The sequence below is a fragment of the Podarcis gaigeae genome, assembly GCF_964106915.1.
Source record: "Podarcis gaigeae genome assembly, chromosome: 1".
Taxonomy (NCBI): Eukaryota; Metazoa; Chordata; class Lepidosauria; order Squamata; family Lacertidae; genus Podarcis; species Podarcis gaigeae.
The window spans coordinates 41,550,977-41,573,532 of NC_139678.1; the positions used below are offsets into that span (position 1 = coordinate 41,550,977).

The following is a 22,556-nucleotide window of genomic DNA, read 5'->3' on the forward strand; positions in this document are numbered from 1 at the left end:
AGCCAAAGAAGGCTGCTGTACTTTTGTGACAAAGTGCCCGGTGTACACATGAGGGATGTAATGCATATAGTTGGGATATGGTCTGTTGTTTACACAGCAGTCTCAGGCATGGCAAACTTCATTCCACAGGAGAAATTGACTTGCTGGATCAGACCCTTTCTCCCTTTTTAGCACTTGTATGGTACGTTGAGACCAAAGAAAGCTTACAGTTGAGGCCCATATGGTTGCTCCCATCACTCATCATGCACAGGTTGTGTTGAAAAGACGCCAGTGATTAATGAATTTTTTTAAAAATAAAAAGCTCACATAGTCACTGGTAGATTCTAAGTATTACAACTGGGTGAAACTCAGTGCCCATTTGGTTTACAGAAGATGAAAAATCTACAGGGTTTGTTTGTTTGTTTTTTACTCCATTTCAATTTGAGCATTGTATGCTGAACCAACAGGAGGAATGGATCTGCTTTTTATGGAGCCGATGAAGGCTTTAGATATCAAGGCAATTTTCTAATTTTTGTAGAAAAAAGAGAAACGTAGAGTGGCATCCAATGAATATGTAGCCTAGCCAGCAAACTCCTTCTTGGCCAAAATCTGAATTCAACAATTTTAGATGTCAAAACCAATCGTAATTCAACATTAAAAGCTTTGGGCACTATGTCCTCCAGGTACTTATTTCTTAGCTAAAAACCAGATCTTCCAAAAGATAATAAAAACATTTGTTGCTTTGGAAAGAACTTGATGGTCCCTCCAAAATCTTGAACTGTGGTGCAATCATAAACTTTATCTAATACACAGCTACTTACTCAGTTTCCAAAACCACAAAACAAAATCTATTAATTATACAGTCACATTTTGTTCACACAATACTTATAAGCCTGGTGCTATTTAGAAATTTGTTTTAAAAAATTAGTTAAGGCTGCTTGTCTCGGTGAGCTATTTGGGTTGCAGATTATTGTGAGAGATGCTTTTGATTAGTGTGAAACATGATGTGGCAAGTGTATATAATTCAGTGAAACACCTTAAAACCCTGAAGGAAAAGGTTTCCTAAATACACCATAAATATATCAGGGACACAGACTGAGAAAATCTTGTGGTTATGCAAGAGGAAATTTCATGTACTTTTACATGGTCATTAAAATCCATCTCCTCTTGCTCATTTCTTGAACTATTTCTTTTACCAGTATGATGGGTTCGAGTTACCAGACAGGTATCCTCTTGCTTCTTGAGGATGTGGAGCTCCCCTAGTTCCAACAAATTTAATTCAGTCTGAAAGCTCTCAACTGCTCACAGCAGGTGCTTGGCTCCTCTCTAGATCCTCCATTGGCTTTCTTTTCATGAGATGATGGAAACCAGGTAAAAGAAGAACATTAATTCACACACTGACTAAGCTGAGTAAATAACTGAAGGGAAGGTCTTCATGGTTCACTCGGCTGCTAGAGGAAGTGAGGAAACTAATTCCACAAGCACCACTTCCTCTGGCTGAAGAGACTCAAGAAAATATATAGGAAGGACTATGTTTTGTAAGCTCAGGTGCATGCGGAGTTTAGCACATGGCAAAGATGTTGTATGATAATTTTACTTTATTGCAGTAAATTTAGCTCACAACTTCCTTACTGCGTAGTTACAGTGCAGTAAACATGGTGCAGTTTGATATGAACAAGAAATGAAGCAACATCATGCCACATTCACAATATACTAGTATTTCCTCCATACACTAATCTTGCCCCTCTTTAATGGCATTCTTCTTTCAGTGGGTCACGAGTACAGTAGGCTGAGGCTTTAAGAATGCAACTATGGGGGGAAATATTATATAGAAAAAACATGACTCTTTCCATCCTTGACACCTTACTGTTTTGAAATACTTTGTGTTTTGACTGTCTCCATATTGCATTCATTGAACTTCTGCCTTTTGCAATGCAATACGTTGAAGTTGGAAGCTTTAAGCAGACAATTTTCTGCTCAGGAACACTCCATTGTACTATGACTACTAATTCTCCTATATTGTCAGTGCAGCTAGTTAATTTTTTTATTTATTTATGCTATTTCTAGATTATCCATCAACTAAAGTCCACTCAGTGGTTTACAGAAGGAAATAAAATTTACAGATACACACACTGTACACTCATGGAACATTACATCTGAGTAACTGTATCAGTGTACAGCTCAACTATTTGTGTATATAGGTATGCAGACTGTATACTCATTTAATGTAATGTGTGACACCCCTATTACCAGAACCAGGCCTTGTTAAATGTAGAAAGAACACAAATTGGCAGGGCAATCCTGTGCAGGTTTACTCATAAGTAAGTTCCACTGTATTCCATGAGACTTACTCCCAAATTAGTGTGAATTGCAGCCACTGGAGGCTTACTCAGAAGTAAGTCTCAGTCTGTTCAATGGTGTCTACTCCCAGGAAAGTGTGCCTAGAATTACTACAAGTGAAAAGATCATAAAATTACTTACAGCCAAATTCAGTCAGTCAGATTTTTATTGTTTATAACCAACAGCTAATCAACAAGTAATCAACTCTTTCATACAAGTAATCAACTCTTTCATACAAACTACTGTACATGTGTTGTCATAACACGCACCTGTGTTCACTGTAATTTGTGAACAAACCTAGTGTTTCTTCTAAGTTGGGGCAGTTTCATGGAAAATTTCCCTTCATTAGTCCTGCTGTATTGTGCAAGAGCACAATTCAAAAGGACTTGCATAGAAGAACTTTCCAGGGAATTGTACTCATCACGAAGGTTAAGATTTGTGCCAGGAAAAGCATGTAAAATGTCAAAAGAGGACAGCCTGCCTCTGCTTCTGATTTTTCTTCTTCTTGATACACACACCCTGAAGCTGTTTTTAATTATCTTATGTGTAAAGCGCCTTGAGATGGTTGTTTAGAAGGTGGTTAATAAATAAATGATAATAACAATAAATGTGCAAATATCAGAAAGGCAAACCAAAGAGACGGGTTATTCTCACATTATGAGGTTCATTATTTAAGATGTTGTCTTGGTTAATTCTATCTACTTCCCATCAGTCATGTGGATCCAGAAAAAGCAAGAAGCACTCCAGGATATCCCAGAGAAAATGAAAAGTTGGAATGAGCTTTGCACTTCATTCAACAGTTTTTGTTTGTTTGTTTTTGCAGTCAGTATCTAAGTTCATTGACCAATGGAGGGGGAAATCAGACTCATTTGCTGTAGTGTCTTTGGCTCCCTAGTGATAATGAGAATTTTAAGAAAGGGAAGGAAAAACCCTACAATTTGTTTATGCCAGTAAAATAAATGATAACAGCTTGTGGAAATAAGGGAGCAGAGATGAGAGAAAAGAAAAGAGGAAAGAGAAAAAGAAAAGAACAATCCTTTATATCTTTTCTGGGGTTTTATAAAGCATTTTCAAGGGCTCTCCTGAAATCATTCTTACTGGGTTTTTAGTGTGATGACAAATACATAACATAGTCATTCTGAAACACCTGCCCCATTGGGATATGATTTATAATGAGATCAAAAAAATGTTTAAGATCACTTTTGTAAAAAGACCAGAAGCTTTCTTACTAGGCATTGTAGGTCAAGATTTGCCAAAAGAGAAGAAGAAACTTTTCAAGTATGCTACAACTGCGGCAAAGACATCGTTAGCCCAAAATGGAAAAACGCCGAAATTCCAGCTAAAGAAGAATGTCATGGAAAGCTGATGGAATATGCTGAAATGGCAAAACTGACTTAGAGATAAAGACAATAGAGACTTTTAAAAAGAATGGGAACCATTCATGCTGTATGTGAGATTAAGAAATAAAGGAAAAATTACAAGCAAGGGTGTGCCTCAAACTCAGTCTGGAAAGTCCCCATGAGCTGTGTACACAGGATAAAGAAATCCAAGGGGCGTAGGCCCATATCTGATAATAGATGAAGTGGTTAGTGTAGAGTGGACAATGTATTAGAAATGTGTTGAACTCTGATAAGTAGATTGTAAGCCAAGCCTCTGAAAGAGGGGCGGCAGCTGTAGGGATAAAACTGCTGCGCTTATGCCTGATCGAGGCTCTTCGTATCTACGGGTACGGAGGGTCCGCCTTTGCAAACGCGACTAATAAAAGGGTTAACCTTATATTGAAGTCCTTTGTCTGTTTGTTTCCACGAACGACTTCTCACAATTCTGGCGCCCAACGTGGGGCCCTTGACGGGTGGCTCGAGCGATACTCGGACCCCGGGCAGGCGCCCCTCCGTCCTTTCGGAGTGGCTCGGGGCCGGGATTTGTTCATAGCAATCCACAAGGGCTAAGACAGGACTCAATATAGGTGGGAGAGACAGTCTCGATTATCAGTGGTCAGGGACCGCGAGAGCCCAGCGGGGACGCCCGCCTGTTCACTAGTCGCGAGAAGCGGCGCTGGACTGTATTGGGTGAGTAGACGTGAGAATTTTTGTAAACTGTGTTACGGGGCGGGGGTGAGAGACTCGTCTCTTGAGTGAAAGAGAGGTTCCATATGGACGCGTGAGTGTGGATCAGGGCTCTGCCCTGACGAGAGGATTAGCTTGCGGTTCCGTCTATCCCGCGAGGGAAGCGGCCAGGCGATTCCGTGTGATTGTGATAGAAAGTGAAGTTGGAGACATTGTAAACCATGGGTAAGGGTCAGAGTAAGAGACAGAAGGAGATAAATGTGAAGGGTCCTATAGACCCTAATAGTCCATTAGGGCAAGTATTAATACAATGGAATGAGGATTATATGAGACAATATACAGTTGGTTTGTCAAAAGTGACTATGATTAACTTCTGTAGGGTGATTTGGCCAAAATACCCTATAGGGTCGGACAAAATGTACAACTGGAACCCTGAGGGGGAGACTGAAAGGTATTGGATGACACAATTGAAAAAGTACCTTATAGAAAATAAGAGGAACAGGGAGAAGCCTTATTTGGAAGTGAGGCAGGATTCTATAAGATTATTGAACTGGTTGGGAAAATTAGGAGTAAAAGTGTCAAAGGAAAAACTGCAGTTCGTGCAAAAGAAAGTAAAATATTTAGGGCATCTGTTGGAGGGAGGAACAAGAAAACTAGACCCAGAGAGAGTCAAGGGAATTTTGGAACTGCAACCCCCAAGAAATAAAACAGGAGGAGGATGTTAGGACTACTGGGATATTGTAGATTGTGGATAGACCAATATGCAAAATTGGTTCAATTTTTAAATCAAAAACTCATTGGGGACGAAAAGGTAACATGGGAACAGGAGGATGGATTAAAATGGGAAGAAATAAAAAGGACTCTGATCGGGGCCCCGGTCTTAGCACTGCCCAATCTTCAGCAACCGTTCCACTTGTATGTAACGATCGGTTCCCAGACTGCTGTAGGGGTCTTGGCCCAAAAGAGAGGGGGGCGATATCAGCCAGTTGCATATCTTAGCAAAACCTTGGAACCAGTAGTACGGGCATGGCCCACCTGCATCCAGGCGGTGGCAGCAGCGGCTGTATTGGTGGTTGAGAGTAGAAAATTGACTTTTGGTGGGGCCCTAATAGTTCATAGCCCACATCAAATATCTACTGTGATGACGGGGGCAGCCTCCACCTGGATGACGGACGGTCGCTTAGTAAAATATGAAACTATTTTGAGGACAAGCCCCAATATTACTCTGGGAACCGACCGAAATTTAAATCCAGCTGAGTTTCTGATCGGGGAAAGAAAAGAGTGGGAGCCAGATGAACATGACTGTATGAGTACTATACAATTAATGTCAAAAGTCTGGGAAGATTTGTCAGAAGTGCCCCTGGCGGAAGGAGAAAGATGGTACACTGATGGTTCTAGTTATGTTGAAGAAGGGAGGAGAAAATCAGGATTCGCTATAGTTAAAGAAGATGGGGAAATTCTCGAAAGCGGGGCTTTGCCGGCAACCTGGTCGGCTCAGAAATGTGAAATCATGGCCCTGACACGGGCTCTCGAGTTGGCAAGGGGCTTAGAGGTAACCACATGGACAGACTCCTGCTACGCATGGGGGGGTGGTACATACTTTTGGTAGAATTTGGCGGGACCGGGGATATATTAAGGCAGATGGAAAACAAATAGAGCACATGGCATTGCTAGAAAGGCTATTGAATGCCCTTACTGGACCAGAAAAGGTGGCAGTGGTTCATATTTCAGCCCACACCAAAGGAACGAGTCCCGAAGAAGTAGGAAACAGGTGGGCTGATTTGAGAGCGAAGGAAGCCGCCAAGGGCATCCCTAGAGCCGCACTGGTTCAACAGTATAGTTTGAAAGTACCTGTCTTGACCAAAGCGGACACAGAACCCCTGGTTTTTACCCCCCAAGAAATTGATTACATGAAGAAGGAGGGATGGAAACAGAGGGATAATGGATGGGAAACCCCAGCAGGGCAAGTGGTAATACCAAAAGCTATAATGATGGGGATCCTAGAAAAGGTGCATGAGGGTGGGCACTTCGGGACGGAAGCAATGATCAATATGGTAAAACCCCTATATTGGAGTAAGGACATGTGGCCTATGGCACATGCCATAGCCTGGAAATGTTTGATATGTCAAAAAGTAAACAAGACCAGGGCCAAAACAACTGAGAGAGGAGGGAGGCCGTTAGCAGTATGGCCTTTCCAAAGAGTGCAGGTAGATTTCACTGAACTACCCGAAAGGGGGGGGGGGGGGCAGAAATATTTATTGGTGTTCAAGGATCATCTCACGGGGTGGATGGAGGCTTTCCCTAGCAGGAAGGCGACGGCACAAGTGGTTACTAAGGCTGTTCTAGAACATATCGTTCCCCGGTATGGTATAATCGAGGCCATAGATTCAGATAGAGGTACACACTTTACCCAGAAAGTGTTACAAGAAGTGATGGCAGCCCTGGGAATTAAATGGGACCTCCACACACCATGGCATCCTGAAAGCAGTGGGAAGGTAGAAAGGGCGAATGCAGAAATTAAAAAACACTTAATTAAATTATACTTGGAAAATGGGCTACCCTGGACGAAAAACCTTCCCCTGGCTTTGTTAAGAATACGAATAGCACCAAGAAAGGACCTGGGAATCTCCCCCTTCGAATTGGTGATGGGAAGACCATACCTAGCCCAGCTGGGTCAGCCCCTGGTAGAATTTAAAGATTTGTTCCTAAGAAAATATTTGCGGTCACTCTCCCAGTCTTTGTTGTCTCTTCATAGACGTGGCGTTTTGGTCCAGCGTCCTCCACTATTGGAACATCAACACACATTTCAGCCTGGTGACCGGGTCCTGATAAAAGCGTGGAAGGCGGAGAAGCTACAACCTGCTTGGGAAGGTCCGTTCCAGGTACTGCTTACCACCGAATCTGCAGTAAGGACCAGAGAGCACGGGTGGACTCACTATCATAGGGTCAAGAAAGCTCCGCAAGATTGGAGGGTATCTGTTGATTCAGACAACCCACTAAAGGTGACGCTTACCAATCAGGGAACCAGGAACCAGAGAGGACTCAAACGCTGACCTTAATGTGCCTATTCTGTGATTGCAAGTGCTTCTATGAATGTTGTTGTTGTGTCCATTGTGAGTGTTGTGTATTATGCGTGCATTGTACAAGGTTATGTAACATAATCTTCATAGAGGACATAATTATCCAATATTGCACAATCACCTTAGAAGGAGAGGTCCATTGTAGTCTGACTAGAACCCCTACAGTGGTGCAAGCAGTGGACCAATTAAGACAGAAACAATGACAAGGGAGGGAGTAAAGAAAGTAGTGATGGGAATTGGCCTGTTGATTATGTTAAGGGGTGTCACGGCCAAAGAAATTCAGAATTGTGACCAGTGCATCCAGACTACTAAGACTGGGACTATGATTACACGAACTCTAATGTATTACAACGTTGCTCCAGAATGTGTGAAAAAATTAGATCCCTGTGTCCATAATCAGACCCAATATTTTAGATGCAAAACTAGAGAAAATAAGACAGAATGTTACGAGCCCCTAGCAGTGGGACCCATTACATCCAGCATATATGTATATGGATATAAAGGGGGAACAGCAAACAAAGCAAGCGAGAGAGCGTCCATGTTTTCCCTAGCACAAACTAGGCAGGGATATATAGCCCATAACTCCACCAGGGGCACAGCGAAGATACATGTCTGCTTTGATGCGTGCATTGCCATCGCCAAGGGGCAAGGGCCTAACAATCAAGCTGGAGTCACCTGTGGATCATTAAGCTGGGAGAGATCCTATCTCCAAAAGAATAAGTACCTGTCCCAGCAGGTTGCCGGTTTTAATGTAGGGGCCACTCGGACGACAAATTATTGGTATACCGGTGAGGTGGAAGGGACACCCCCATATCGGGGCCCAGAGGGGATCAATATCACCAAGGGGGCGGCTTCAACGGCCTGTATTTCGGGGAAATGCAACCCTGTATGTTTATGGGCTAAGGAACGTCCTTCCACTAGCCCCCAAATATATTCATTTTGGTTTAGGGATAGATGGAACCGGAAGGGATCCTTATGGGTATCTGGTCATAAAAATACATACCACAAGAGTTAGCAAAAAGCCCATTTCAGTATATGAGAGCTTCGAGGAAGAAATACAGCAGTTAAACAACTTACCCCTACCCTCAAGAGCCCATAACATGTTTTTAAGCCTGGCTGAGACCATCGCCAAAGAGTTAACTGTGAGGAATTGTTTCGTGTGTGGAGGGACAAACATGGGAGACCAATGGCCTTGGGTGGCTCACGAGGTAAATTACACTGAGGTCTGGCAAATATCAAATAACCTGGTGGGAATGGAATGCTTTGTCAGGAACGCGCCAAGTACAGAGGGGAGCACCAAGGTGGGAGATACCCCTTGTGTGGGACAGTGGAATGATAAGCAATGGTGGAGTTCAGATAACAATACCAGAGAATGGCCACCTGCATTAGCTAACATGATTAACATGACCTTTCTCCAGGACCCCCTAAACACCTCGAAGGAATGGACAACCCCAGGTGGATTTTATTGGGCATGTGGGGGGTATGCATATAACAGGCTGCCTCTAAATTGGGTAGGGTCCTGTGTATTGACCACCCTTCGACCCAGCTTCTTCTTACTCCCTTTAGAGACGAAAGCTAAGCTGGGTATGCCTGTATATGAAGAAATTGGGCCCAGGAGAAAGAGGGCGATTCACATAGGGACATGGCAGGATAATGAGTGGCCCCCCGAAAGAATAATTCAATATTATGGTCCCGCGACTTGGGCTAATGATGGAACAACGGGATCTTTTGGGAGGGACCCAATTTATCTATTAAATCGTATTATTCGCTTACAAGCTGTAGTAGAAATTATAACTAATGAAACCGCTGCCGCTTTAACAAAACTCGCTAAGGAAAGTGCAAAAAGCCGTACCTATATTATGCAAAACAGATTAGCGCTCGATTATTTATTAGCGAAAGAAGGCGGGGTTTGTGGAAAATTTAATCTAACAAATTGTTGCATTGAAATAGATGATAGCGGAAGGGTAGTAAAAGATATAGCTGACCGAATGATAAAGTTAGCGCATGTTCCTGTGCAAACATGGGAAGGCCTTAACTTCAAGGAATTATTCAGCTCATGGTTTCCAAAATTACCTGGATTACAAGCCATTGTAGCTTTAATTGGGTTAATAGCCGCTGGATGCGTACTAATCCCCTGTGTATTGCCCATTTTCGTTAAGACTATTAACAACTCACTCTCCCTAATAGCCCAGCGGCATGTAACCACTCAACTAATGGCAATGAGATACGAACCCATACCGACAGATGAGGAGGAGAGAAATCACTGGGAGCAGCTACGTGAGTTTGAGGCAAGGTATCAAAGAGAGGGGGGATTGTGAGATTAAGAAATAAAGGAAAAATTACAAGCAAGGGTGTGCCTCAAACTCAGTCTGGAAAGTCCCCATGAGCTGCGTACACAGGATAAAGAAATCCAAGGGGCGTAGGCCCATATCTGATAATAGATGAAGTGGTTAGTGTAGAGTGGACAATGTATTAGAAATGTGTTGAACTCTGATAAGTAGATTGTAAGCCAAGCCTCTGAAAGAGGGGCGGCAGCTGTAGGGATAAAACTGCTGCGCTTATGCCTGATCGAGGCTCTTCGTATCTACGGGTACGGAGGGTCCGCCTTTGCAAACGCGACTAATAAAAGGGTTAACCTTATATTGAAGTCCTTTGTCTGTTTGTTTCCACGAACGACTTCTCACATGTATATACAGAAACAATGTGAAGAGATGGACTCACTAGCAGGGTTTGAGTAAACACTCACAATCAACTAAAATAAATATAGAAATTGCAAATAGGATGTTAAATAAGACAAGAGTATAACAACAAGTAATATAGAGAACTCAGTATTAAGATAAAACAAAGGAAGAAGGAGATGTTATTATGCAAAAAAACAGAAAAGGAAGTTGAGGGAAGGCATGGGGGAGGGGGGAAAGGGGGGTCTGTATTTTGTTTGTTATGTGATATATTGTCAGTATGATAAAAATGTAAAATTCAATAAAAACTATTTTTAAAAAGAAAGAATGAGAGAAAACCATGGGTTCCAGAATTATTTAAGATTTATCAGAGAGTACCAGCCTTCGGAAGGCCTGAGCTACTGAGAAGCCCCAATAAAGAGGACGATAACACAGTTTACTTCCACATCACCACCAACCACAATGGCTTGATTCCATATGGCATATGAGCAAGTTGGTCTCTTGTCCAACATCACCTGCGTGCTACCTTTATAGTGTTCTCTCTAATACATGAAGAAATTTCAAAATCTTTGATACATGATCATGTCAGCCATACATTAGCCAAAAACAAATAAACAGTTGGACTGAACTTTTTTTTTGAGAATTTAAACCAGATAAACAGCCGTACCATAATTGGAATCAAAGAAGCTAAACTGCTGAACCCATTTAATAAGAGATTTGGGCATTAAGTACTTCAAGGAACACACAGGATGTCAATAATAGCCCTGCTAACCTATTCACTCAAACATTTTTAAGTTCTTACTAAACGTTTTCAAGAATGCGAGGGCTGCATGACTGCAAGAATCTGGAAATAAGTTTGACATTTTTACTGGCTCATGCTCTGAAATGTTGGCTTTTTAGGTTTCTAAAGTTCATTCGCTTTTGGTAAGAGTGGAACAGAACAATAAACTATAAACTGCTCATATAAAGTTATTGTGTCTCAGTTCAATCTTACACACGTCTGTTCAAAAGTAAGTCCCATTGAGTTTACTGAGGTTACTCAATAACGCCTGGTCACTCCCTGAAAATTGGGTACAGGATTACAACCTCAATGGATTTTAATGTCTTGTCTTGTCTTTTCTTTCTTTCTTTCTTTCTTTCTTTCTTTCTTTCTTTCTTTCTTTCTTTCTTTCTTTCTTTTTGAGGCACACAAACACCGTTATATTGCACATTGTAGCAAAAACAGCAAAGAATTTGGTTTCAAAGAATGAACAGAAGAGAGATGCTATGGAACAGTTTGTTATTTTAAAAAATGTTGTAGGTAGGGTAGCCAATTATGCATCACCAGAAAATTATGCATGTATGTACATAAACAGGCCTAATTTTGCACATACTAATTTAGATCTATAAATGCACATTTAGAATTAATAAAACTTTATTGTTTAAAGTCATCGGCCACCACATTTAGAAATAATTGCTATCATTTAAATCAGGGTAGCCCATGTACCAAGTGGGTCACAAGAATACTTCAACCTGGAACCCACGGGCCACACACAGCTGCTTACCTGGCTTTGGGAAGGCAGTGTGAAGGCTGGGGTTGGGCCACACTTTGGACCCCCCTGATTTAAATGGAAGTGCAGAACATCTCACCAAAGTAAAGAAGGCTCTGATGGGGTAATTGGTATGCTGTGGGCCTCTGCAGGAATTTTTTTTTGGGGGGCAGAGAATAAATACTTTAAATACATGTATCAGAGAACAGATCTACCATTTTTTATAGATCTGGTGACTGAGCAGTGACAAGGCTTGGATAGACCTTGCCTTTGAAAAACTTGTATTGTTTTACAGGTCTATGCCTCTGTTAGTGTTCAGTGGATAGACATGTGGTCTGTCAACAGGAGAACCTGTCATGCAGACATATTTCTGCTCACCACTGAAACCCTTAATTCTTTCCTTGGCTTCCTTCATCTTTTCTAGCCCTTTATTAATTACACCACTGCTATGTTTAAGTTCACAGCTCCCTCCTCACTACACCCCCCTTCCTGTAAGCAAAATAAGTATTACAACATTGCGTTACTTTCCCAAGCTTTTGTAACTCACAATCTTTCAGCCCCTCAAATATGGGTATAAGGTAAAGGGACCCCTGACCATTAGGTCCAGGCGTGGCTGACTCTGGGGTTGCGGCACTCATCTCTCTTTATTGGCCGAGGGAGCCGGCATACAGCTTCCGGGTCATGTGGCCAGCATGACTAAGCCGCTTCTGGCGAACCAGAGCAGCACACGGAAACACCGTTTAGCTTCCCACCAGAGTGGTATCTATTTATCTACTTGCACTTTGGCGTGCTTTCGAACTGCTAGGTTGGCAGGACCAGGGACCGAGCAACAGGAGCTCACCCCATCGTGGGGATTCGAACCGCTGACCTTCTGATCGGCAAGTCCTAGGCTCTGTGGTTTAACCCACAGCACCAGGCGACTTTAATTGCATTGGCATTAACCAAGCAATTAAAACAAATAATCTGTGATCTTTGGCCATGCTGGCTGGGGCTGATGTATTCCAACAACTTCTGAAATACTACAGGTACCCCATGCCTGGTCTAGTTAATAGTATTTCACTCAAGCTGTCTCCCTTTTCTAATTGGCTAGGTCAGCTTTACGAAATGTCAGGCACTGCTGTGACAACATTCCTAGGGCTAAAAACAGTGAAAGGAGGGAACAGGATGGTCTCTCAGAAAACAAATGAAAATAGTGCCTTCATATTTTGCCTCAAAACTCAGGTTCTACAATTTCCAGAAATGAAAGCTGGGTTTATGATTCATTGGGGGCAAGTTGCCCCCTTGCCCTCCCTGCGCTGTGCTATGCTGTGTGCCAAACCTGGTTGCTAACTGCTAACATCAAGGCCTCTTGCTCTCCCTTCCTTCTTATGGTCCTTTACCAGACTTGGACCAGACAGCCCTTAAAATAGTGATGTGCCCTCTGTAAAGTATTACTGTGGCCACCCTAGTCGTCGTCGTTATCCTACCTCAAAAAGATGAAAATCAGCTTTCTTGTGCCATATGCTTTTGTAGGCCAAATCATACCACATTAGACATATGGGATGCTGTGAGTTGATTGCAGTATTGCACAAAGAAAACATGGTTTTAGACATTGGGAGCCAAACTCCCAAAGCATACAAGAAATTAGGATACCATTGGATTGGGAAGGAGAATGCTATGTGGTGGTAAAAAAAAAACCCCTCAATCAGTAACAATGTTCATTTCCCCCTCTGCTTGCTGACATTCATTTCAGATCCCTCAATCCTGGATAGGACTTATTTTGAGCCACATGTCAAAATTGCCTATTCTGACACGCAGCAGTTCTCCAAGATGTCAGGCAGATAAAGGCCTTTCCTGTCCCTGCTACCAGAGATATTTTTCTTATAAAAACAACAACTGGAGACACCTAGGATTTCACCTGAGATCTTCTGCTGTCAAAGCATGTTCTCTACCCATTATGGTCCCTCAGTTCATGAACTGGTTGGCCATTATTTTTCTCTTATTGACATGTACTTTTGTATTTAACTTTCTGCAACTCTTCAGATGCATATATGAATGGAATTGTACTTACCTGGCTTCTTGTCAGTCACAGAATGTTTTTGTAATTAACTTCACTAGCAGATTGCATTTTTTCATGTAGTCCTAGGTACTCTCCTCCTCCCTCCCTGCTTTTTTCTGCCTCTTTGTCCTAGTTTCTAATGCCAGTAAATATAAATATGTCACATAAATATGCCTATGAACAATAAACCAGCATCCTGCCTCTCAGTGCTACAAAATAAGGCACGTGTCTCCTGTTAATTTCAAAGTCCAAAATATGGTGGGGCAAATCATAATGCAGCACAGTTATCTACTGCTAATCATTTGAGTTTGTTATATGTGTTTGTTGGTTTAGATGGCATCCAGCATAAGGCAGATAAATTTAGTTCTGAAATTTAGTCCTACTTCAAGTTGTCTCTTGGAAAAGAGAAGGATAGGTAAAGTTGCATCAGTCAAGGCAGGAGGTAACTTTGCTGCCTACTTTCTTGCCACTTGACCTCTAAAGGGATGGGCATTAACCTAAGTTACCTGACAGTCCTAAACATAGTAAAGATCTAAAAATACCACAGGCAGAATGTGCACCAGTTTGTCTTAATAGTTTGAAAAGAATTATTTTAATAAACATGACTTATTCCAAATTTCCCTTGTCATATACAAAGTCTACTGGGCAAATAGATTATTGCAAAGGATGATAAGCTCACATCTGGGCTTCAAATTATGGTTAATTTATTGCAGACCTACTGGCCTGAGAGACAATCTGAGTAAGGCATTGTGCAATAACTCATGACTTGTCTCATGCAGGAATTTCTCTCTCTTAATATTAAAAAGAGAAAACAGGCCAAAGAAATCAGTTTCTAATATCTAGGCATTAATATTACTACATTCCATTCCTTTGTACCAAAGAAGGACAAAAATTGGCTCTGATTGTGGGTGTAGCACACCTGCTTGTGTCTCTTTGTAGAGAAAGTTGCTCCATCCCTAAATAATGCCTGGATGGCAGACCACCTGGAAAGCATATGCGCATTGCCAGGAACTCTTTGTAAGTACAAACATTACAAACAAACACTGGAAAGCAGTGGAAACAAAAGTCTCTCATGGCTCTGATCAGCAACTGGCCACGTGAATTTCATCAGTGCAGTGATCTGTTGTGTGTACATCTCTCTCTCTCTCTCTCTCTCTCTCTCTCTCTCTCTCTCTCTCTCTCTCTCTCTCTCTCTCTCGTGTTTTTGTTGTTGTTGTTGGGGGCAGTATTGAAATTGTGCTTGACAGTTTTGCAAGCTCATCAGCACTAACAATCCCCAGCATCCTAGACGGTGGACTGAAGAGAGGGCACATGTGTTGTGGCCAGGCTAGATGATGCAAGGGATGCTGGTGGCGCTGTGACCACTGAGACTCTCGGGCTTGCCGATCAGAAGGTTGGAGGTTCAAATCTGTGTGAGGGGGTGAGCTCCCGTTGCTCTGTCCCAGCTCCTGCCAACCCAGCAGTTCAAAAGCATACCAGTGCAAGTAGATAAATAGGTACCGCTGCGGTGGGAAGGTAAACGGCATTTCCATGCGCTCTGGTTTCCATCATGGTGCCCTGTTGCTCCAGAAGCGGTTTAAGCATACTGGCTACATGACCCAGAAAAGCTGTCTGTGGACAAACACTGGCTCCCTTGGCCTGAAAGCGAGATGAGCACCACACCCCGTAGTCACCTTTGACTGGACTTAACCATCCAGGGGTTCTTTACCTTACCTTGTTGATGCACCAGTAAGGCACTGATAGCCAGTCCTGTTGAGTTCACAAGCAGATTGTCCTGTATTTTCCTAAAGTGGGCTGGGTTCAAAAGTCCCTCTGATACCAAGTCAGCAACACTGGCACCTATGTTTTTCTTTTCCCAGCCTCCCTCTGCAGTTCCTTTCTAGGCAAATTGTATGCTTCCCACCATAGATCTGCCATTAGACTCTGGAGATTTTGCTTGAGGGAGACTGATAGTGCCATAGTGACTTATGATTATGAAAACTTAGGGCAGGGTCTCAAGGTGGCTTTGATACACAGCTTTTTCATGACAACTGTTTCATCTGAATGATCTTTTGCGTGACTGTAGGTTGGGAATTACCAATCCAATGGCAGCTCCCATCGCATACGTGGATGTTCAAATGAAACACCACACAAACCTAATAAAATCATTTTGTTGTGACTTCACTCAAAGAGTAAATTAGGATTTGGACCAATATGTTGTGTTATGTCTCTCAGGAACATTGTTGATAACAATCAGCATAGCTATAGTGTCTTCTTTTCCTGCTAACCCAGGGATGATGCTTCTTCAGTCTGGAGCACTGGGAGAAAATAAAGGGCTACCTAGGTCAATCGGCAATTTTTGCTTTTTTCAATTTCCCATTTTTCCAATCTTCCAATGTTCAGTTCTCCACATTTACACATCAATTTGCATTTTTAAGTCCTCATGAAAATTCATCAACATGTTAGTGTGAATTTATAAAAATACACACAAGTTTATATGCAATTTGTCACTAGCTCTCTGCCTAACCTACCTCACAGCTTTGTTGTGTTGACAGAGACATGGCCGGCAGAGAGGACTCTGCAGAGGGGGACAAAGGGGCGGAGGAAAACAGGAACTTGGTTCATTCACACCACGAAAGTGAGATAAATCCTTCTCACTCTGGATTGCTGCCTGTAAGTTTTCGCAGCAGCACAGAGATGAAGGAGCAGGATGCTGGTGGTAGTAGAGGGTTGGATTCAACTCCAGGAGGAATTGGCTGCACCTGAGTCTCCAAGAAGTAGGAGGAGGAGCAAGCAATTAGAACAAAGGAAAACCAGCAGGAAGGTGGGATTCACTGTAGTGTCTCCATGGAGGCCAGCTAAAATAGCTTCCTCATGGTGAATGGTACATACTATGGATTTAATGCATTGTGGATTCCCTGCATTTTGTGTGTAGTTACCACCCCACCACCCAGGGACCCAGTGGTGACAAGGAACTTAACCAAACTTTGGGGATCCACATGGCCACTTTGGAACTGACACCATGCTGAAGTGGTTCTGGTTAGCATTCACCTGGCACATGCTATGAATTGATTAGCCCTTATGCTGAGATACTTGTTTCCTAAAATAAAAATGAATGAGAATTCCTTCCTTGTGAAATGTGTGTCTGAAAACAGAACAGCAGCTTATGAAATAAAGAACTGGTATTCTGTTTTCAGACACAAATGTCACACGTATTTTAAAACTGGTCAGTGAATTTAGATCTAGCTCTGTTTTTTATTTGGCTCTGTTCTTCATCAGAATCTGCACTCACTGTATGAGCTGATGCCTAGGGGAAACTAAACACATGTTTACTAGCAAAATACTATAATGGAATGACTAAGGAATTTGTGTATTTGGAATGTCAGGACCCTTGAAACTGTCCTTGAGTATTGCTCACATAAAGTTGTAAAACCTCACTATTTAACTGCTAACACACAGATGTAGGCTGTGAAAAGATGTCATTGAAAGGTTTAAGCTATCCCAATGTTGTTCTTTTAGCCCAGTTTCCAAACATGTCTGTCTGTTTCTCCAGTCAACCTGCCAACAAAATAGCCTGAAGCCAGATTTCCATGAACTCTCGGGTAACATGACAGCCCTTTGCAATGCTACCAGTCCTTCATGCCCGTTGCCAGTAAGGGGGTATGGGGTACAGGAGGAGGAGAGGGGTATGGGGTACAGGAGGAGGAGAGGTCCACAGCATCACCTGTGGGGTGAAAAAAATGCAGAAACTTCCAGGCAGTCCAACCTCTAGAGCAGAGAGCTTCTAAATTGGCTCTTTGTTAACTTTTGACATGATGCCTTATAGCATAGCAGTTAGTCTACAGGAATGTTTTTCTACAGCTTGCACATAAGCACCTACGGCATATCAAAAGATTTAGAGGGGAAATCTGGCCAAGCCCTGATTTATATCCAGAGTTTATGTGTGTGCTCACTTTGATGTTATTGTCATGGTGCTGATGCAACTTGAGTTCTATCCAGAGAAAGTCAAGTGTAAGGCTGAAGGGACTAGAGCATTTCAATCAGCATCCTTACTGTACTTTGAATCACAAGCCTTGTTTTCTGTGCATGGCAGACCAGGATTTTGTTAAGAGACTAATAAGAGTATCAGATTTTACAGGTGTGTTTGTCGTTTTTATGAGCTATTGTATGCAGATTTTAAATAAGAAGGTTCAGATCTTCACCAGAAGTGCCTCATGCACCGAGCTACCAAGGTTGCATTAAACTAACCTTTACTCAAAGTAGACCCAATGAAATTAATGTTGAATTTAGGTTCATTAATTTCAATGGACCAACTGTGAGTAAAAGTTAGTTGAATCCAGCCCTAAAAGTGTGTGTGAGAGAGCAGTAGCTGAGATGCTAGAAACAATCATCTGGTAGTCAGAAAGTTAACATGAGAAAATGGATTTAACATAGCATTTCAATTGCCATGTATAATTCCCTATTCTACTATAAATCGTAAAGTAATGCATTCTCATTTGCTCAAAGGCGTGTCTTTCAGACCCTACCTACCAAATTAATGGAGCTTTTTAGTGCATAAAGTCGTTTGGACTATAAGGCCTATTTCTGATGTTACTTTCCCCCCACTTGCTTGCAGGGAATACACCAGCAAATGAATTCTCAGTCACATGCTTGTATTGTATAAAGGCCCAGTAAAGATTTTCTCATGTTTCCCTGAAAGATAGTGATCAAAGTTTGATTAGCCACTGGGTTCGCCTTCCAGATCATGTCGGTTGATTTAGGTCCTTGGCCTTCAAATGACTGGCAATTTCCTACAGTTTGAGTACATCCTGACCTGATCAGAGCTGGCTTGCAGCAGTGGTAGCATCATAAATTATCTTTTATTTCTGAAAAATAAAGAGGAGACTAGAAGGTAGAGGAGTATGGAGAGAGAAGTGCAGAAATATACAATAACAGACCCTCCAAGTGTCCCTATTTTCCAGGGATGTCCCTGATTTAGAGAAGCCCTCCTGGTTTCTGATTTGACCCTGGAATGTCCCACGTTTCCTTAGGATGTCCCTATTTTCATTGGAGAAAAAATGGAGGGTATGGCATTATCCGAACCCCAAGCCATCTGAAGGCAATCCTGTACAGGGAAGGTTTTAAAAATGTTTAATTTATATATATATATGTTGGAAGCTGCCCAGAATGGCTGGGGCAGCCCAGTAAGATGTGTGGGATATAAATAGTAAAATTATCATTGGGGAAATGTTGAGGGGTATGCAATAAACATTAAGTGAATCCCACATTATAGATTAAGTGGCCAGCTTTCCCTTCTTCGTGACTCTTTATCTCTCCCATTGAGTGATGTGAAATTATTCTGTGGGCTTAACTTGAATGAACTTGCACTTCTCACAGAAATGCATCACCCCAGTTTTTTCACCTGATTTAGATCACATTCATAATTCAAGTTTTTATGAACCATGTGGGCAGGGTATCTTAAATTTCAGGCATGTTATTTAAATTCCCATTTGTAACATTTCATTTTAATTGACCGTCCATTTAATGCACGGGTGTCAAACACAAGGCCCGCGGGCCGAATCCGGCCCGCCAGACCTCGTCATGTGGCCCATGTAGCCGCTCCCGGCCGCCAGCCTTCACCTTTTATTCTCGCTTTTTTTTTTGACACAAGAAAGCCGCCTCTTCAGCGCATGCGTGGCAGCCTACAAGCCAGAGAACGTCTGCCCTCTAGCAGCGCCGGCCGTTCTACACAGGAAACCTCCACTTGTTTTTATATTGAGCGCATGCCATCCTGTGATGTGACAGATCCAACGGCTGCCTGAACCCTTCTCTTCTGTACTGTAAGTCCTACAGATACAACTGGCCCTTTGAGGGTGACCAAACTGCTGATGCGGCCCCCGATGAATTTGAGTTTGACACCCCTGATTTAATGAGTCAGCACCAAGGTGCTGCGTAAAAAACACTGTGCTCACATTTATTTCTTCTGGAAGATGGACTCTTGTGCAAATGTTTTTTCACTTGTACATTTTCTGAAGGTCAGATGCACATAACATTTAATATAATTGCCCCTTCTCCTTTGATAAGTGCCCTTGGGAGGGGCAGTCTGCGGTGGAAAATATGTGTTGTGTGTGCACTATACCCTTCCCCTGATAAGCTGCGTTCCTTCTGAAACTTCCCATTGCACAGGGTTGGGGAAGCTGTGGCCTGCAAAATGTTGGACTACAACTCCCATCCTCCCTGACTATTGATGATGTTGGCAGGGACTGATAAGAGTTGGAGTCCAGCAACATTTGGAGAGCCACAGGTTTCCCACCTCTTCCAAAACATGTCATTTTTCCCTTGTGGGGTCCAGAGCATTTTTCGAAGAAAACACAGACCTGGGAGAGAAAGCTGCTTGGTGGGATGTTGTTTAAACTGAACATTGCCTGGTCTCCTTATGCAGCTTCTCCATTGCGTAGCACCCTCTCCCTATTTAAATAAAGTTGCATGTAAATGTAGTCTGGCCTTAAATGCTCAGAAACATACATGCCACCTTCAATGAAAGCTTGTGTTGTATCTTTAGTTTCCGTGATGGATTGCATGCTAGACTTTCATTCATTGCTCTCATTGCCTCTTGACCACCTGCAGTAACTCAGATGGATGTTTCTATTACAGGCTGCTCCTACACAGAGTTAGGCAGGCATATGCTCATTGAAATCAATGGATTTAGGCTGCCCTGACTCTACCTAGGATCCGACTGTTAGTTTTGTAGTTTCAGAGCCAAATTTTCAGCTATTTCCATGAGTACCACACCTCAGGAATTAACCTTCAGCATGGAACATGGACAAAAATGCTTTTCTAAATCAGAAAGTGTAATGTTGGAAAGACTGCTCTGTTAATTTACTGTAAAGTCAAAAGGCCTTACTTGAATCATTTGCCAAGATCAAGGAAAAACTTAAAGGTGGGCTCACTTCAGCTAGCACTGTATAAATGGTTTAGACAGGAATACGAACCCTTCCAAACTGGCTACAATTTTAGCCAGGGAAAATGAAGCCAGATTTATGCGTAACTTTACTTCAGCATGAAGGGAATTAAAATGCAAACTCTTTAGCCTTAAATTAAAAAAAGAAAACCCAATGCTTTAGGATCTGGAGAATAAACATAAGAATTGAATTTGTGGTCAATAGTGGGATTCACAAGAGCTTCTGTCTATTAACTGTTATTTAACTGTCTGACTAGATTAAATATTAGCATTCAATCACAGATTATGCTAAGAGATAAAGACAATTTTGGTGATTGTCAGAGAACACAGAGATACATGAATGACTGTTGATAGTCACTCAGGCCTAGATATAAGTTTGTGAAGATCTTTGTCACTTGGCTTCTCTCTTGCCCAGATTCAAAGAGGCCCCTGACTAAAGTGGGCAACACAGTTTATATGCATTTCATTGTTCCAATCAGAATTGTGTTCCCACTGTTGCCAGAGGTAAGTTTCCACTCACTCCTTAGGGCGGGGGGAAGACTCGGGATGGTCTCTTCATTTGAGAGGGGGACAAGTGGGCCACATGGGAAGAATGCCCAATGAGCAGGGGCAGATTATCTTGTTATTTCAGGTTGCTCCATCTCCTCCTCCCCCTTTTCTCCCTCTGCTTGCCCAACACCAAATTATGGAATTTTTAGATAGATATTTCAAACAGTATTGTAATGGGATAGAGGGTTGAACTGGACAACCTCCTGTAATTTTTGATTGCAACAGTGGGGTCTGCCAAAGTAGTTAAATCAGTAGTAATGCCAGAGATTATCTTAGCCTCTCTGGCAGAGTGGTGAATTACACTCTGATTGCTCTCCAGCTGGACTGCTCATGGGGAAAGCCCATCTTTTTCAATGTACAATCTCTGGGACACTAATGGCATGCCATCAAGTCCCATCACTCTCAGTAGAAGTTGCAGCTGTCTTGTCAAAATGTGTTGCGAGAGCTGTGTGCATTAGCCAGGCAGAAGCTATCTGCAAAAGAAAAAGAAGAAAGTCAGCACGCCTTGGCAAACTCGCCACTGAATCCAGAGGCAGGGCATATTCCAAAATGGAACCGTATGTAAAGTGTGGAACGTATGAGTCTTCTTCAGAAGTCACATTTGCCAAATTCATGTCCCAACCCTAGATCTAGTTCTGGCGAGCTGCTGTCAAATATTCAATATATGAGTCAACATCTTTCAAATGCAAAGGGTTGCTTGCAGCAGTGTATTAGAATCATACACAGCCATTCTCAAGGTAACAAATATGCTCTTGAAACTAGAACTCAGTATGCTACTCAGATTGTTACGAGTATGGCATGAAAACAGTTGAGGGGGAAACGGATTTGGCTGCAGAAAAGAAAAACCCACCCCTACAAACATTGACTGAAAACTGGGAATCCTAAAGCTACAAAATCTTAATAGAGTGGGTCACTGTCTGTCACAAGTGTTGGAATGGTAAAAGATAGGTTGTGTGCAGTGCAATCCTGTGTATGTCTAAGTTATAAACAGTTGTAATACATTATAAAAATTGAAATGAGATTAACAATAAATACTGTGCATATCTACTCAGATGTAAGCCCCACTGAATTCATCTGGGCTTACTTCCAGGTAAGTGTCTATAGGGTTGTGCTGTTAGGCGGTTTCCTGGTGTGCCTTCAATGAACATGAAGATCACTTTGATTAAAATCTCAGGGAGAAAGTAGCCACAGTTTATGTGTCTGCAAACATCAACATATGCATGCAAAGGAGCACTTAAGACCAGTCTGCTGTGCATTCCATTAGCAGTGCTGATGAATACTAATTTGTGACTATTTGCAAGTGGACCCGGCACAAACATTTTTTTGCAGATCCATTTTGACATTTCTTCTTTGAAAGTTCAAAACACTGTTTGATGTC

At 42.2% G+C, this 22,556-nt stretch overlaps 1 long non-coding RNA gene across 1 annotated transcript; it reads left to right on the forward strand.

Annotated features, from left to right (window-relative positions):
• The first annotated feature begins 3,866 nt into the window (after positions 1–3,866).
• LOC310851908 lies at positions 3,867–10,105 on the forward strand. Its single transcript, XR_014567912.1, has 2 exons — positions 3,867–4,388; positions 7,141–10,105. It is a non-coding gene; the product is annotated as an uncharacterized lncRNA (long non-coding RNA).
• The last annotated feature ends 12,451 nt before the right edge of the window (positions 10,106–22,556 follow it).